The sequence below is a fragment of the Odontomachus brunneus genome, unplaced genomic scaffold, assembly GCF_010583005.1.
Source record: "Odontomachus brunneus isolate Ranch 3 - 2012 unplaced genomic scaffold, Obru_v1 Obru_scaffold_201, whole genome shotgun sequence".
NCBI lineage: Eukaryota > Metazoa > Arthropoda > Insecta > Hymenoptera > Formicidae > Odontomachus > Odontomachus brunneus.
The window spans coordinates 125,179-143,742 of NW_022639651.1; the positions used below are offsets into that span (position 1 = coordinate 125,179).

Below are 18,564 nucleotides of genomic sequence, written 5' to 3' on the forward strand. Positions count from 1 at the left end.
AATTCTATGGGTTTGTTGCATTTTTAATGTTGCAGAATTGCTGAACTCTGCACAATAGTGAAATTCTGAATACTGCAAGATAGCTGAATTCTGCGAAATTAATTCTGCGAGAATGCAGTATTCTAAACCGTCCGAGATTGCGCTGAAATCTATATCCTTCAAGATCATAAAATTCTAAACACCGCTGGGTGGGCTGCATTTTCAATTTTTCAGAATTGCGCTGAAATCTACACGATAATGAGATTCTGACTTCTGCAGAATCACCGAATTCCAAGGTCTGCAAGATCGCGGATATCGCGAATTCTGCGAGACTACGACACCCAGATCGACCGACGAGACGTCTCTCTTTACACGCAAAAAAATGATTTAGTAATATCAGCTAAACCGCGGTAGATTCAAACTTAATCAAAAGGCTAATCGTTTAGCTATCACTGTTAAGAATTGGTTATGACAGCTAAGATACATTCGCTATGAAATACAAATATATTAGGTGACATTAAAAATGCACATTATTTCAAGTAGCTAGGAAAATAGCAGCTATTCCTAAATTTCTTATCGTATGCATATATTAAAGAAGTTTGCCGTACAGCTATAATCATTTGTTACAGTTATTTATTTCTAACAGCTAATATTTCTCGCTGTAACACCTAAGTTTAACAGCGAATAAATTTAGCTTCGGTAGTATCGACATTAACTGTTCCTATTTCAGTGACACATCTTATCTGCCACAGCTATTTTTTAGCTCTGGAAGCTAGTTCTTTTTTTGCGTATAGATTATAAAAATTGTATCGTCGATAAAATAACTTGCTATATAATTCAGATTGTATAGCCAGTATTCGTGTTGCGCAGAGATATACGATTTAACCACGTGTTAATTAAGTGTTGAGATTCTCCTAGATTCTAGTGGACGAGAAAAACGTTCCCGATTCCCCGGATTTAGTAATCTTCACGTGTCTTATAGAGACATGTGTTTGCACGCAAAAAAAGACTTAGTAATATCAGCTAAACCGCAGTAGCTGATTCAAACTTAGTCAAAAGACTAATCGTTTAGCTGTCACTGCTAAGAAATGGCTGTGACAGTTAAAATGCATTCGCTATGAAATATATTAGGTGACATTAAAAATAACATTATTTCAAATAGCTAAGAAAATGGCAGTTATAGTTAAATTTTTTATCGTATGCATATATTAAAGAAGTTTGCCGTACAGCTACAATCATTTGTTAGTCATTTATTTCTAACAGCTAATATTTCTCGCTGTAACGCCTAAGTTTAACAGCGAATAAATTTAGCTTCGGTAGTATCGACATTAACTGTTCCTATTTCAGTGACATCTTATCTGCCACAGCTATTTTTTAACTCTGGAAGCTAGTTCTTTTTTTGCGTATAGATTATAAAAATTGTATCATCGATAAAATAACTTGCTATATAATTCAAATTGTATAGCCAGTATTCGTGTTGCGCAGAGATATACGATTTAACCACGTGTTAATTAAGTGTTGAGATTCTCCTAGATTCTAGTGGACGAGAAAAACGTTCCCGATTCCCCGGATTTAGTAATCTTCACGTATCTTGTAGAGACATGATTGCACGCAAAAAAAGACTTAGTAATATCAGCTAAACCGCGATAGCTGATTCAAACTTAATCAAAAGACTAATCATTTAGCTGTCACTGCTAAGAAATGGCTATGACAGTTAAAATGCATTCGCTATGAAATATATTAGGTGACATTAAAAATAACATTATTTCAAATAGCTAAGAAAATGGCAGTTATAGTTAAATTTTGTATCGTATGCATATATTAAAGAAGTTTGCCGTACAGCTACAATCATTTGTTAGTCATTTATTTCTAACAGCTAATATTTCTCGCTGTAACGCCTAAGTTTAACAGCGAATAAATTTAGCTTCGGTAGTATCGACATTAACTGTTCCTATTTCAGTGACATCTTATCTGCCACAGCTATTTTTTAACTCTGGAAGCTAGTTCTTTTTTTGCGTATAGATTATAAAAATTGTATCATCGATAAAATAACTTGCTATATAATTCAAATTGTATAGCCAGTATTCGTGTTGCGCAGAGATATACGATTTAACCACGTGTTAATTAAGTGTTGAGATTCTCCTAGATTCTAGTGGACGAGAAAAACGTTCCCGATTCCCCGGATTTAGTAATCTTCACGTATCTTGTAGAGACATGATTGCACGCAAAAAAAGACTTAGTAATATCAGCTAAACCGCGATAGCTGATTCAAACTTAATCAAAAGACTAATCATTTAGCTGTCACTGCTAAGAAATGGCTATGACAGTTAAAATGCATTCGCTATGAAATATATTAGGTGACATTAAAAATAACATTATTTCAAATAGCTAAGAAAATGGCAGTTATAGTTAAATTTTGTATCGTATGCATATATTAAAGAAGTTTGCCGTACAGCTACAATCATTTGTTAGTCATTTATTTCTAACAGCTAATATTTCTCGCTGTAACGCCTAAGTTTAACAGCGAATAAATTTAGCTTCGGTAGTATCGACATTAACTGTTCCTATTTCAGTGACATCTTATCTGCCACAGCTATTTTTTAACTCTGGAAGCTAGTTCTTTTTTTGCGTATAGATTATAAAAATTGTATCATCGATAAAATAACTTGCTATATAATTCAAATTGTATAGCCAGTATTCGTGTTGCGCAGAGATATACGATTTAACCACGTGTTAATTAAGTGTTGAGATTCTCCTAGATTCTAGTGGACGAGAAAAACGTTCCCGATTCCCCGGATTTAGTAATCTTCACGTATCTTGTAGAGACATGATTGCACGCAAAAAAAGACTTAGTAATATCAGCTAAACCGCGATAGCTGATTCAAACTTAATCAAAAGACTAATCATTTAGCTGTCACTGCTAAGAAATGGCTATGACAGTTAAAATGCATTCGCTATGAAATATATTAGGTGACATTAAAAATAACATTATTTCAAATAGCTAAGAAAATGGCAGTTATAGTTAAATTTTGTATCGTATGCATATATTAAAGAAGTTTGCCGTACAGCTACAATCATTTGTTAGTCATTTATTTCTAACAGCTAATATTTCTCGCTGTAACGCCTAAGTTTAACAGCGAATAAATTTAGCTTCGGTAGTATCGACATTAACTGTTCCTATTTCAGTGACATCTTATCTGCCACAGCTATTTTTTAACTCTGGAAGCTAGTTCTTTTTTTGCGTATAGATTATAAAAATTGTATCATCGATAAAATAACTTGCTATATAATTCAAATTGTATAGCCAGTATTCGTGTTGCGCAGAGATATACGATTTAACCACGTGTTAATTAAGTGTTGAGATTCTCCTAGATTCTAGTGGACGAGAAAAACGTTCCCGATTCCCCGGATTTAGTAATCTTCACGTATCTTGTAGAGACATGATTGCACGCAAAAAAAGACTTAGTAATATCAGCTAAACCGCGATAGCTGATTCAAACTTAATCAAAAGACTAATCATTTAGCTGTCACTGCTAAGAAATGGCTATGACAGTTAAAATGCATTCGCTATGAAATATATTAGGTGACATTAAAAATAACATTATTTCAAATAGCTAAGAAAATGGCAGTTATAGTTAAATTTTGTATCGTATGCATATATTAAAGAAGTTTGCCGTACAGCTACAATCATTTGTTAGTCATTTATTTCTAACAGCTAATATTTCTCGCTGTAACGCCTAAGTTTAACAGCGAATAAATTTAGCTTCGGTAGTATCGACATTAACTGTTCCTATTTCAGTGACATCTTATCTGCCACAGCTATTTTTTAACTCTGGAAGCTAGTTCTTTTTTTGCGTATAGATTATAAAAATTGTATCATCGATAAAATAACTTGCTATATAATTCAAATTGTATAGCCAGTATTCGTGTTGCGCAGAGATATACGATTTAACCACGTGTTAATTAAGTGTTGAGATTCTCCTAGATTCTAGTGGACGAGAAAAACGTTCCCGATTCCCCGGATTTAGTAATCTTCACGTATCTTGTAGAGACATGATTGCACGCAAAAAAAGACTTAGTAATATCAGCTAAACCGCGATAGCTGATTCAAACTTAATCAAAAGACTAATCATTTAGCTGTCACTGCTAAGAAATGGCTATGACAGTTAAAATGCATTCGCTATGAAATATATTAGGTGACATTAAAAATAACATTATTTCAAATAGCTAAGAAAATGGCAGTTATAGTTAAATTTTGTATCGTATGCATATATTAAAGAAGTTTGCCGTACAGCTACAATCATTTGTTAGTCATTTATTTCTAACAGCTAATATTTCTCGCTGTAACGCCTAAGTTTAACAGCGAATAAATTTAGCTTCGGTAGTATCGACATTAACTGTTCCTATTTCAGTGACATCTTATCTGCCACAGCTATTTTTTAACTCTGGAAGCTAGTTCTTTTTTTGCGTATAGATTATAAAAATTGTATCATCGATAAAATAACTTGCTATATAATTCAAATTGTATAGCCAGTATTCGTGTTGCGCAGAGATATACGATTTAACCACGTGTTAATTAAGTGTTGAGATTCTCCTAGATTCTAGTGGACGAGAAAAACGTTCCCGATTCCCCGGATTTAGTAATCTTCACGTATCTTGTAGAGACATGATTGCACGCAAAAAAAGACTTAGTAATATCAGCTAAACCGCGATAGCTGATTCAAACTTAATCAAAAGACTAATCATTTAGCTGTCACTGCTAAGAAATGGCTATGACAGTTAAAATGCATTCGCTATGAAATATATTAGGTGACATTAAAAATAACATTATTTCAAATAGCTAAGAAAATGGCAGTTATAGTTAAATTTTGTATCGTATGCATATATTAAAGAAGTTTGCCGTACAGCTACAATCTTATCCGCCACAGTTATTTTTTAGCTCTGGAAACTAGTTCTTTTTTTGCGTTTACGTTTTCCCATCATACTCGTGGCGAATCGACACTGTCGCCGCGATTCTACGTCGCGATTTCGAGTCGACCGCTGCTCGGCGAGCAAAGGAGACACCGCAACGGGACCGGCCGCCGCGGCACGCTGCGCGACCTACCGTCGTCGTCATCCTCGCGCGATTCGCGCCCGATTCGGCATTAAACGTAGCTCGCGAGAGATAGAGTGGAACGAGGACGAATGGCTCGAACCACGCGAGTGCACGGGACGCTCTCACCGCGCGCGTACTACGTGCGCGCACGTAGTCGCACGCGCGCTCGCGCTCGCAGATGCAGATGCGTTCTTACGACCGAATGATGTATGCGTCACGTGCGAGAGCACCGACGCGCCGCATACATACCAGGAAGAATCTCGCCGGGCATCTCGCGGGAGAGCGCAGTCCCGGCCGCGCTCGAGCCGACGAGAGCCGCGCGCGCACCGCGCAAGGTGGAGGACTCCGCGTCGACGCGGACTCTTCTCCTCCCGGTATCGGGGAGCTTGATGCGAAAAGCAGGTAGTACCATCAACTTATTATCAAGGAGCGTCCATGCCTTCGAATTAAATCGCGCAAATTATGCTCCCCCTCGCCGCGATATATAATTGCCGGGTACAACTTCTGATCTTCTTACGCGGAAGAAGCGTGTTTTCAACAAAAATCGTCAGCCACTATCCGCTTGAATCCATTTCGTCTCGCCGAGATCATTTTTACGGAGTAAATAATTTAAATTCGTCCGCGTGCGATTGCGTCTCTACACAATTATGTCGCGACACGTCCTGAAAGCATCTTCAAATTCGAGCGCGATTTCCGGAAAACTCGACTGATCCTTTCCCGGCAGAAATTTACAAAAAGCTTTTGCAAATAAAAATAAACTTTTCTGTTTTTAACACAGTAGTTGTTATCTTTTCATGCATTGACACTTGTACTTCCATTCTGTAAAAGCACTTGCAATTCCGTGTAACCAAATGGAATAACAGTGCAAACTACAAAATTGCATTATGTCGGTTTCCAGCATCTTCTTGATACGAAACTGTAAAAAGATTAAAATGTATGACTCAAAAGCAGGTTTTCCTATGAGAGATATAAAAATGCATTTTATATACTGCAAATATGTCCTGATTGTTTTTGTCTTTCTCTTGAAGGGATATAAAACAACTTTTCCGGGTGCATGAAAAGCATAAATTTAAAACTTGCTCTCGTCATCATAGAATTCAAAACCTTCTCTATAAGTTTTTTTATTTTTAATATTTTATTCTAAAATTTGTCGATTTTATTATAAAACCGATTTTTAAAATAATTGTTCAAACCAAGTTATTAAAAAAGCATATTTCTGTAAATTTATTATTCTATATTTTAGTCTTTGACAGGCTAATAAACGAGTGCATGGAAAACATAAATTCAAAACTTGCTCCTGTCATCATAGGATTCAAAACCTTCTCTGTAAGCTTTTTTATTTTTAATACTTTACTCTGTAAGCTTTTTTATTTTTAATACTTTACTATGAAATTTGTCAATTTTATTATAAAGCCGATTTTTTAAATAATTGTTTAAAACAAGTTATTAAAAAAGCATATTTCTATTCTATTAAAAAATATATTCTATATATTCTATTAAAAAAGTAAATTTATTATTCTATATTTTAGTCTTTGGCAGGCTAATATAGTCGTAATTTTTGTAAAAGAAAAAATCGATAACACTTAAAGAATTTATTATATAAATTCTCTCTCTCTCTCTCTCTCTCTCTCTCTCTCTCTCTCTCTTTCTCTATTTAGGAATTTAACAAGTGATTATTAGACTCATCATAAGAAAAGAGCGATTTCACGGAAATGACTCTCGCCATTATTTTATTTTTTATTTTCTAATTTTCAAAAAAAACATTTTTATTAACACTAACCTCCCACTATGGTTTAATGGGTTAATGATTAATTCGATACGGTATATTTGCTTCATAAATGTAATTAAGACATTGTAGGACTTCCATTATCGATTGTCTCTGTGTGACAATCAAGGAAGCTTATCTGGGCAGAGATTCCGGTGTGCAACGCGCGGACACGTACTCGCGTCCGACGCAGTCGTCGCGTTGGCCGGCCTCGACGCGACGCGTCGCTCGAAATGATCGGTTTCGACATGCGTGCCGTGCCGGAACGACATTTTACGATGCGTTCGAAACTTCACACACCTTGCCGAATCGGTCGTTCGTTCATTCGGTCGATCGGTCGGTCGGTCGGCCGGCCGGCGGACTTTCACTTTGTTCTTTCTGGAAGTAAGCACGCCATATCCGATTGTTCGGATTTCAATAACCGCGCGCTTACGTGGCAGCTGCCGCTTACGTCGCCAAGCCGCGCGGTCGAAATGTACGAGCGAGAGAGAGCGAGAGAGAGAGCGAGAGAGATAGAGAGAGAGAGAGAGGGAGAGAGAGAACGCGAATTAGCGAATAGCTTGTACGCGCGTTCACGCACCCGCTCGAGAATCGCGGGTCGATGATGTAATCCACGACCCGCGCGACCGGCTCGCGCGACAGGGGTGGTCAACGAGTCGGTCGCGATCGACTGGTCAATCCGGAGTCCCGCAGTGACTTTCGATCGATCTTTATGCACCTGTCACCGCGCCGCGTTTGTACGTCTGTGATTGATTTTTGCTCTTTCCTCGAACACCGTCCTACACGTAGAGGTTTTATAACAAGAACCACTGTAGAATTTTGTAACCGAGACCGGCACACATCTCGACATTCCGCCCTAATTTATTACCCTTCCGTATCGTATGTATGTATTTTAGGAGCAGGTATATTCTTTAAAAAATATACTACTAGAGAAAATTGAGAAGGATTTATACGAGGAGAAAACTGTGATATTTTTCTCCATTCATATTGAGAGAAAATATTCAATGAATACTAAAAACATATTTGTTTATAATATTCTTATATATGTGGAAAAAAATATTCAGTGGATACTAAAAACATATTTGCTTATAATATTCTTACATCGCGAGAAAAAACGTTTTCAGTGAGAAAATATACATTTACTTAAAACCACACGTTTTGTATGAAAAAAACAATTGTTTATTCTATTTAAATAAAAACAAATTTATATTCAAATGTAAATTTAAAGTTAAATTTTAAGAGAAAACTTTTTTATTTTGAGAAATGTACATTTCAAATGTACAAATGTATATTTTAATGAGAAAATGTACATTCTCGTAAAATCGTTATATATTGCATGTTATGGAAACAATTGTTTATTCTATTTAAATAAAAGCACATTTAAATTTAAGTAAATATATTATTAATACCTACCGAATAAATATTTTATTTTTTTAGATATTTCTTCTCTCAGTGTGCGGAATCAAATTTTATTAGTGGAAAAAATGATTAATGTTAATGTTATTGTTAATTAAGTTAAAGTTTTTACGTGTTTTACTTTTCTTTTCGTAATTCTGCAACCAATACGACGTAAACTTTGCAGAAAAATGTCTGCATTCTGTCGGTAAAATATCAGTCTCAGCATTCCCTTAAGCTTCTGAATTCAGATACGAAATAGCAATGTTCTTCAAAATTTTTCTATTTGAAGTATCCACATTTCCGGTATGCATAAGCTGCAAAACTTTTGAATCAGGTGAATATTACGCTAATTGATAAATTGAGATTTTACGAATTTAAAAAAATTTTGTTTCGTTTTCGTCACATATCGAGCAATGCTCCTATTTACACATACTACATACTATTTGCACATATTTTCATCGCGTAAATTAAAATGTATGACTCAAAAGCAGGTTTTTCTATAAAAGATATAAAAATGCATTTTATATACTGCAAATATGTCCTGATTGTTTTTGTCTTTCTCTTGAAGGGATATAGAACAGCTTTTCCGGGTGCATGAAAAGCATAAATTCAAAACTTGCTTCGGTCGTCGTAGAATTCAAAATTTCTGTAAGTTTTTTTTATTTTTAATATAATTTTATTTTTTTATTTTTAATATTTTACTATGAAATTTGTCGATTTTATTATAAAAGCATTTGTAATTCTGCATTTGCAACCAATACGACGTAAACTTTGCGGAAAAATGTGAGTGTTCTGCCGGTAAAGTTTTCAGCTCCAGCATCCTCTCAAAGTTTCCCGATGAGTTTCGCGTCAGCGCTGATCGCGCTAATCCAAACGGGACACGCGCATACAACGCGCGAGACGTCGCGTGCTCGCGAGAAAGGGGTCCAGGCGGCTGAGCCTGTTCCGCGAGCACGCGAGACGGCGATGACGAGTATCTCGGCGACGTCGTAGCACAAACGAGACGACGCAGTAAGCGTGGCGTAACGGAGAACGCGCGCGGGACGAACGAGAGCATTGGTAACTTTCTCGGGACATTCGGGGGAGATTTAACGCGCCAACGCCGCCGTGTTGCGGCGCCGCCGCGTTCGTTTGCCGTTCCCGACGATTTACGATACGATAACGTTGGACGTATTAGTCATAGCCGCTGCATACCGCACGGAAAATCGAGACATCCGGCAAGGACGGCGAGACCGTTCGACTTAGAAATTTCAAGACGGCCGCGCGCACACGCCACACGCACACACCCACACACACACACACGCGCGCGCGCACACGAGCGTAGGTGCGTCGCCCGCACCTGTGCGCGCACGATGGACACCAGTACGTGCACATGGGCGAGCGTACACATCGTCTAGTGCAACCTTGAAGATCGGGAATATCTACACGGCCACGTGCGCGGATAATCCTGCTCGCGTCTCACCTCCTCGTTAATTCCCGACGACGTGTCCTTAAAACGTATGCTTTTTTTCAGGAGAAGATATCTACACGGCGCACGTCCTGCGCGCGTCCAAGCGATTTTTATGCCATTCCCAGAAGAGACCAGCGAGTCCTGCGTGATCTCTGAATGACCACGTTACTCTTGTTACTCTGACGCGAATATCGGTGTTACCAATTAGTGTGGCCAATAATTAAATAATTTAATTGACTAGGCGCTAAGAATATTCTGTGTCCCGAGTTGCTCGCGAACGCAACGATTAGCCGAGACACATTAACTTTCCTTGACACGCGTGATTTCCTAATACACTAAATCTCTTATTCTGAACTCTCCTTTGTCCATAAAAATGCTTCTGAATGTGCTTACAAGTCAAGAAGACTTATAAGTCATATTTAAGGTCATATCGCTTTCATCGATAAAAGAAAGTTCAGAGTAAAGACCGAAAACTCGGTTTGAGCAATTAATTTCTAAATAATGGAAATGAACCATAATATAAGTTTTTTTTTAATATGAACTTTCCCCGATAGACTGATGCACGTAAACTTTACAGTATCTTTAAATATATATTAAATCACACGAAATTCTGTAATGTTGAATCTTTTATGACTGATCAGATTGCACTTATATTTACTACATAGAATGATGAAATGGAAGTACGAAAAAAATGATTAAAATTTGTTCTAACAATATGTCATGGTAAATGTGAAAGTATAACTTTAGTAAATTTGTTATTGCCTTAATACAACAAGGAATTTACATTATTGTATATGATGTGTAAATTTAAAAATTAATTCAATACACACTATATTTACTTCATAATGTATTTAAAAGAATTGCAAAGTTCCCATCATCGATTATCTAACGTCATAATAATCATGAAAATTTATATTCAAATTTATACATGGGTTTCATTTCTATCCAAACAGATAACAGATACGTAAATTTGATAGCAACTTTACCGGTTGATTTGTGAAAGTTGCGTCTCTTATGAGTGGCACATGCGGCATTCGTATTTGTCACATAAAAAGACCTGAAATAGAAGTACAAAAATAATTATGAAATTTTGCTCCGGACAATATGACATGCAAAATGTAGTGTGAAAATTCGAGTGTTACTTATAGTAAATCTGTTGCTCTGCATCAATATAACAAAAGATTATATTATTGTATGATGTAAACTTAATGATTAATTCATTATATATAGTATATTTGCTTCATAAATGTAATAACAAGAGTTGTCAAGTTTCCATCAACTCATGTCTCAATGTCTCATGTGATAATCACGACATGAAAGTCTATCTGGATAATTAAAGCGCTCGCGGACGATAACGTTTATGACTTCGAAAAGGCATCGATTTTGCGCCTTGTTGGTCTGATGTTTTCTACCTAATTTTGGTTAATCGGACTTAACTGATTGGTAATTCTAATGGAATTGATCCATCGCGTTTCTCGTTAGTCAGAACTGACAGATGCGATTAATCAATTCTATTGGAATAACAGCTGGCTAAGTTAACGAAAATTGGTAGAAACGGGCATGAGAGGCCGAGTCGAGGAAGGTTAATCGCGATCGAATCCCAAATGGGACGCGCGTTATTAACATCGTTGCGTGCCACGCTACAAAGTAGCCCCGGTGAGAGATCAGGACGCGTCGTGCGACGCGACACGACCGCGCGAGAGAGATCCCACGTATCGCGCCGCCTCGGTGGCCGCGCGCAGTCGGAGAAAACGTTGTCACGTGGCAGCGCGTTTCGACCCGAGCTTCCCCCTTTATTCCGCCGCGGAGGAGCCTGACTTCTTGAGGTCGAGGAATTTAATAACGGACGAGGTCGAGTTGCGCGCCGGCGCGAGCGCGCTCGAGCAAGGAGCGAGCGAGCGAGCGAGCGAGAGAACAAGCGAGAGAAGAAGCCCGTGTTGGTGACCAGGAGGAGAGGTTGCGCTCATTCATAGGAATTTTACAGGTTGTCAGGCAGGTTTGACCGGCCTTTGTCATGGGAGCAACACCAGAGAGCCATCCAGGCAGAGAGAGAGAGAGAGAAAGAGAGAGAGAGAAAGATATATGTTCGTCTCGCTCTCTTTCTCTCATTCTCTTTCTCTCGCTCTCCGGCGACCGAAGGCGACCGAATCACGGATGAATTTAGACGTCCACAGCGTACGTGTCTCCTCCTACCTACGCGCCTATCTACCTGTGGACAGACTCGACGACCTATGCCGAGTTTCACCTAGCGTCGTTTCACCCACCACCGGGCGCCGCCGATCGATTCGGACCGATCGGGGTTTTAGCGCACCTTTGTTGTGACATACGAGAACGGAGCGGAGCGGAGCTGCGCGGCGCGCTGCGACCCAGAGTGCGCTCGCACTCCGTGAGAAAGAGAAAGACACGCTCGGCCGACCATGAGGATCAGTGGCGATTCAAATAAGATAATCGCATCGTTTGGGCTTCGCGTATGCACGAAGGAGAGACGCGTATACCTATAGAGCCGCTATATGTCGAAATGACGGCCTATAGTCGGATTGTACGGTCGACTGTATGGGCGGCGCGCTTCGTCGAGATACTTTTCGATTTGAGTCTCGGAACCGGAGAAAAACGATCACTTCTGTCCATTTACGAAGGATTTATTGACTTCTAAATATATATTTTATTATTTATTATTTATTCTAAATATATATTTTATATTGTATAATATTTACGTATTTATAATAATAAATGAGAAATTATATATATATTTACATATATATAATAATAAATGAGAGATGTATTGTATAGTATATAATATATGAATAATATACGAGATATTATATTGTACAATTCTCATAGGTTTTTTTTGCGAATATTTTACAAGTGTTATGTCTTTTTTGCAAATATTAAGTTTTTTTGTGAATAATAAATATAATTAATTAGCATATTAAAATAACAAGATTTGAAAATATGAACGTGATATTTTAAGATTCCCTAATATCACTGTGACAATAAATATAACTATGATACGATCATAGACATTTGTATTAGGTGGATTAAATGGCACATTCTTCAGAATTTCGAAATTATATCCTCTCAGATAACTAATAGTTGCAAATGAGGTTACAAACATGATAGAGATAATCTTTCTCTATGTTTTTATGCTTGCCATGATAAACCGCATATTTTTTATTATAACCGAAGTATGAATATACTGCTACTACAATGTGGCTATCTTGCTTTGGTATTGAGTCAGATTGGTTACCAAGTCTGAGTAAGAAGGCCACATATCAAATATGTATTCTGATTAGTATTTCTGGGGTCTCCGTAAGAGGTCTCTATAGCTGTATCAACCCTTAAATAGTGGCCAATGTTACTATTTCCGTCCATATGGATTTTCTGATGGATTTTCTGAATCTATTTCTAAGTGAAAATCTATTTCTGAGTGAATTGCTTTTATTACTTGAACAGTGTATCACGCACACACACATAAACTTGCAGATAACTAATAACATGTCACTTAGGTTTATTCACTCGCGATGGAGAATATTAATAAGAAATTTCAAAACGCTCAGAAATTTCGAGTACTTAGCTGTTCTTAAATCAGTTTTTTTTATTTTTTAATTGTGATATTATTCTCTGATTTTAATAAACCTCAAAGAAAATACTGAAAAAACCAATACTTTTAAACCAATGTTTAAAAAGATTTTGCGATTTTCTTTCCACTTTATCTCATGATAAATTCATAAACAAAATACGCGATTAAAATACCTTTTAGACCAATTAAACTCAGTCTCTCCTATTATACGTAAAAGTTGTCCTAAAAAGTTATATATTATATATAGTAAGTAAATATCTATGGTGTAAGTAATATGAAAGATTTTACATAACGTGACCGATATCTACATGTGTGTGCCTACAGAAGTGGCATTTTAAATTGTGTGTACATAACATATTATTTAAATTATTCAATAGGTCTGTTTTAACCGACTAATGAAGGCCAAATGGTAGTTAAAAGGTAATGTAGATTTCGAAGAGAAACGTGTTGCAATGTTTCTACCGCCGATTACACGTACAGAATTATACTCGTGGCGCACATTTACATAGAAAGTCCCGAAGTATTTCATCGATTCTAAATTTAGACCAGTATAGAATTGTTCTAAGGAGTCTAAATAATACAAATTTGCACCTTCTATTTTTGCATCTAAAAAATGGTAGCATGTAGAATTTTATAATTTTCATTTTAATGTTATAATATACTCAAACCGTATATTTGAAACTTTTTAGAAAAAAATTTTATTATATATAGTATGTTTTAATCTAAGATATTAGGTGAGTACATCAACTTTTGACAAAAACATTTTATTATGAATATTTCAACATAATACAACAAGAGAGTATATTAACTTTGTAAAGTAAAACTTTTTTTAGAAATATCTGTCTATCTATCCGGTAAATTAAATTGTGCTATAGAAAAATGTGAAATTTACTCGGTTTTAAATTCAATTTTAGGAGGCAATATCGTTTCTCTGGTTAAAAAAATCGATTTTTCTTTTTTTACATTTTATTAAACTATGTATTTTTAAGAATCTATTCCTTCTTATCGCAAAAATTTCGAAAAATTCGAAAAATTGCGTAAGTTACAGCCTATTATTCGAAGCGGCGCGCAAGTCAAATCCGGCGCTCACCGAGCCGTTTAAAATTTCGTCAGATATATACGGTCCACGAAGCTCCTATGAACCCTAGGTAACAAAAGAATGACTCGGGTGTGTTTCCTCTATGGGCCTAGAATCGCTGATTAGGTTGAAACTTAGTAAGTACTAGAAATATAAGCTCAAATAGTACCAGAAACTTTAAATGTGTTTTTCTCAAAACGATTTTTCTCTAACTGGCGCGCACGATTTGAGACAAACTGCTGAACCGATCGACTTCTGCCTATAGATATATATTCAAAACATGTGCTATTTTCGTCCGAATCAGCGAAATTAAAATATATTAACTTTTCCTATTTATTTTCAGTGAAAAACTGTCAATTTTTAAGGCGATTTTTCGGGCGTTTCTTTCAAATACCTATAACTTGCTGAAAAACGATCCGTTTTTAATATTCCTAGTTTCAGCGATAACTGAATGTCCCTAGTTTAATAATCTTTTTGGCTTTTTTGTTTCAGATTAACGAGTCATGAGATATCATGCGCCCTATGGAGCAAAAACCGCTCATTTCAATTTTACGTGTTTTTCAATAACTTTTATATTTCGCAGCGTACATACTTATAGAAATTCTGACATACAAATAAAATATGTAGTATTTAGCGTACCAAGTTTTAAAATAATCGGCCACGTAGTTTCCGAGAAAAAATTCACAAAAATATAATTTCTCTTTTTTCGGCCGAGAAACGGTATTGCCCCCTTAAGAACAAATCGATAGTACTTTCATTTTGTATTTTTTACCATAAAATAAATTAGAATAGTGATTAAAAGTAAGATTACAACCTCTACTTTTTACTATAGTATTTATGTAGGAATTAATTTCTGCTAGTATTTTCAGTTAGTTAACAAAAAAATTATAATTTTTTAATTTATTAAATTGTTGAAAATTATAAAATTCTGCATGTTGTCATTTTTTTTAACGCAAAGATAGGGTAAGACTACCAGATAAAGTAGGATCAGGGTTCCTGGTAGAAATTTCATGCAGTTTTTGGACAATTACTGAATAGCTATATTAACTAGTAACTAGTATCTATCTAGTAACTGACAAATAAAACTGTTAGGATTCCGATCAAGATGTAATGCTTTTCCTACAGTTACTGCGCACAAAATGCGCAAAATATGAACCATTTACTGAACGAAAACTGAACAATAAATGGATAATGAAACTATCCAATCAATTAATAAGCAAATGTATTGCTCATAAAATGGGCAATTTTTTCCTTAAAACTGAAATGGATAAAACTCTATCAAGGTTTTGTTTACTTCCTGACGTATTGTACAGTTTTGATACAACTAATCAAAATACAGTAATACTAGATAGTAATTGGTTGGAAAACTGGATAGGTTTTCACCAGAGGGCAAATGGAAATTTGTGTTATATAGATCCCCTAGAACAATTTTATACTGTCGAAGAAAGAATTAAAAGCCTATAAAAGCCCAATACAAAGTCAAAATAATCATCTCTATGCAATTTTAGACTGATTGTTTCAATATTTGACGCACCTTGACCTTGCGTTCGGCTCTTATAAGCCTTTAACTACTCTTTAGATTATACATGTTAAAGCCTTAATTTTGTTTATTTAATTCTATACTGGTTTGAACTCAGAATCGATGAAACTTTCCTTACGTGATTTTAGATTGATTGTTTCAATATTTGATACATTTTGACCTTGCGTTCTCTTATAGGCCTTTAATTACTCTTTAGATTGTACATCTTACAATCTTAATTTTGTTTATTTAATTCTATACTGGCCTAAACTTAGGATCAATGAAGCCTTCTCTTGTTACACGTGTCCGTCCAATTTCAAGTTCGACTTTTCTCATATAAACGCTAAGTGTGACGTTTTAGTTTGTAAAGGAAGGGCACATTCAGCGCTAAATGTAAGAATGTCATGTCAATGTGTTCAGAATATAGATCGTATATAATGTAGCGCGACGGTTAAATCCTCAATCAGAAATATATCAGTAATATATAATATAATAATAATCAGTAATATATATATAATAATGCCAACGATAATAATAGTAATTTTACTCACTAACTCGGCTAGGAAGTATCGATATTACGGATATCGTCGGCGTCTTACGTGGACGGACGTAGCCGTGACGTCCGTTGCGTCCGATTTAACGAGCGACGCGGAACCGAGAATCTCTCCGTTTAGAAGCGAATCATCATGCGTTCTCGCAGCGCGATATAAACTCTCAACGATCCTCCATAAGTGATTTTATTCGCCGCGTAAGATCGGCGTGAATTCGGCAGTCGCCGAAGTGCGGAAATCGGAGCTGAAAAATATTCGCGCCGGTAGCCACCGGAAAGGTGAACGGCGCATAAATTTCGAGGCGTGATACGATACGAATAATTTAGATAACGTCATACTTGTTCGTTGCGAATATTAACGCGCGATAACGTGCGGACTTCGTGCGATAACACCGCGAAACAGTCCGCGCAAGAATGTCTTCGTCGTGCCGAATGTCTCTCGTTCAAGGATTCTATCGCTCGACATAAAAAAAAAAGATTGAAAAGTGTTCCGTCGGTTGAATCCCCTCGCTTTCTTTCCGCGAGCACCGCGCTCGAGAAAATCGAATTGAAATGCGCAAGTCGCGCCTGCATATTTCGAACTGGATAGTAGCGTGATAATAGGGTAAAAGTATACAATTATGCTCCGGTTGACAAAACATCCCATATTCCTTCCTCGAAGACTAAACGCGAAAATGATTAGCGTGTTCTGACGTTTCACAATACGCCACTCTCTCTCTCTCTCTCTCTCTCGGATTCTTAGACAGGATGAACTTCAATTTCGTATCGCTGTTAAATATATCGTTAATAACAGTAACAGTTAAAAAACTTTTTAATGTTGCTTTTTCTTATTTTAATAGATAAATCTAACATATTAGTATGTCGGTTATAGTAGTAAGATTAAATTTCAAATTTGCAGAGTTAGTTATGTGAAAATATTTTTCTTATTCTGAGATTCGTTGACTCGTTCAAAATAATAATAGGCAGTAATATGGAACAAAGTGTTTCATATTACCAAATTTTATATCTCCTTATCTTGTATAGTGGGTATGAAAGTGGTGATTTTATTTGCGATTTCTGTTCTTAGGCCTAAAGGATTGCTATATAATATGAAATATCGAGCTTAATTTTCTTTATTTCCATAGGAAATTTTATTCTAATTTTAACGTATGATTTTTACATTCAAAGGAATTCAGTAAAAAAATTGTTTTAACATCATTTTAATAATAATAAAAAGTAAGCTTTTTACATTCATGCCTGTTTCATATTACCACTCCATTTTCCAAGATCCTGATTCTTGCACTATGTTTAAGAAAAATTTTTTGCTCTTTGAATTGAGTTTTTTTACTTCCGAAATAATTATGAATATATTATAAGAAATATATTTGTTAACATTTCTTATAGTTATTAATGCAATTATTGAATTTAATATTGAATTTTTAATCTAAAACAAACGTTTCATATTTTCATTTTTTCCCCAACAAAATTTAAAGATAATTGGATACAGTTTTGTTTCGGTCGGTTGCACAAATCATGCATAACTAGATGTTCTCTATACTTGAAATTATTTTCTTTATATTATATGTGTGAGAAACATATATTGTTACAAACCTAGGGTGTTTTACATTGCAAGATGTTGGCGAAACGCCCATCGAAGATTAAAAAAAATTCCTTTTCATGTTTACATTTTAATTTATGATTAATGTCCAAAGACAAGTTAAAGAAGGAGTGTTTATAACGGAACAAATTAAAGTTGAAATGAAGATGTAAAAATTAACATTTTATTGGGCTTTATTGTGTGGGACGTATTGTATAATTTCACTTCACGCACGCGAGCGGGCATATGCAACACGCACGTTTTCTATCGCGATGTCTTAATCCACCGAGAGTTTCGCCATCGGAGCCGGATAAGTAATGTTGAAGACAATAATCGGCTCGGTATCGGTAGATACCAAACTGGCGCGCGTATAATAACCTGCGCGTACGCGTGTACGCGTTATTGTGCGTACACGCCGCTCCGTAGTAGATATACACAACGGCAACGATATCTCTCGCGGGCGCCTCGCGGAGGACTTGTGAACCGCCTCTTTTATCCGGGGCGCAATTGAGTCAACGGCCTTTCGAAAGAGAAGAGAGAGAGAGAGAGAGAGAGAGAGAGAGAGAGAGAGAGA

The 18,564-nt window shown here is 36.2% G+C and overlaps 2 long non-coding RNA genes across 2 annotated transcripts in view; one reads left to right on the forward strand and one right to left on the reverse strand.

Annotated features, from left to right (window-relative positions):
• Positions 1-5,338: 5,338 nt before the first annotated feature.
• LOC116852076 lies at positions 5,339-10,530 on the forward strand. Its single transcript, XR_004379683.1, has 2 exons — positions 5,339-5,476; positions 9,751-10,530. It is a non-coding gene; the product is annotated as an uncharacterized LOC116852076 (long non-coding RNA).
• LOC116852077 overlaps positions 10,527-18,564 on the reverse strand; it is a 17,861-nt gene continuing 9,823 nt past the window's right edge. Inside the window, exon 3 of the long non-coding RNA XR_004379684.1 lies at positions 10,527-10,744. This is a non-coding gene — a long non-coding RNA (uncharacterized LOC116852077). The remainder of the gene's footprint in view (positions 10,745-18,564) is intronic.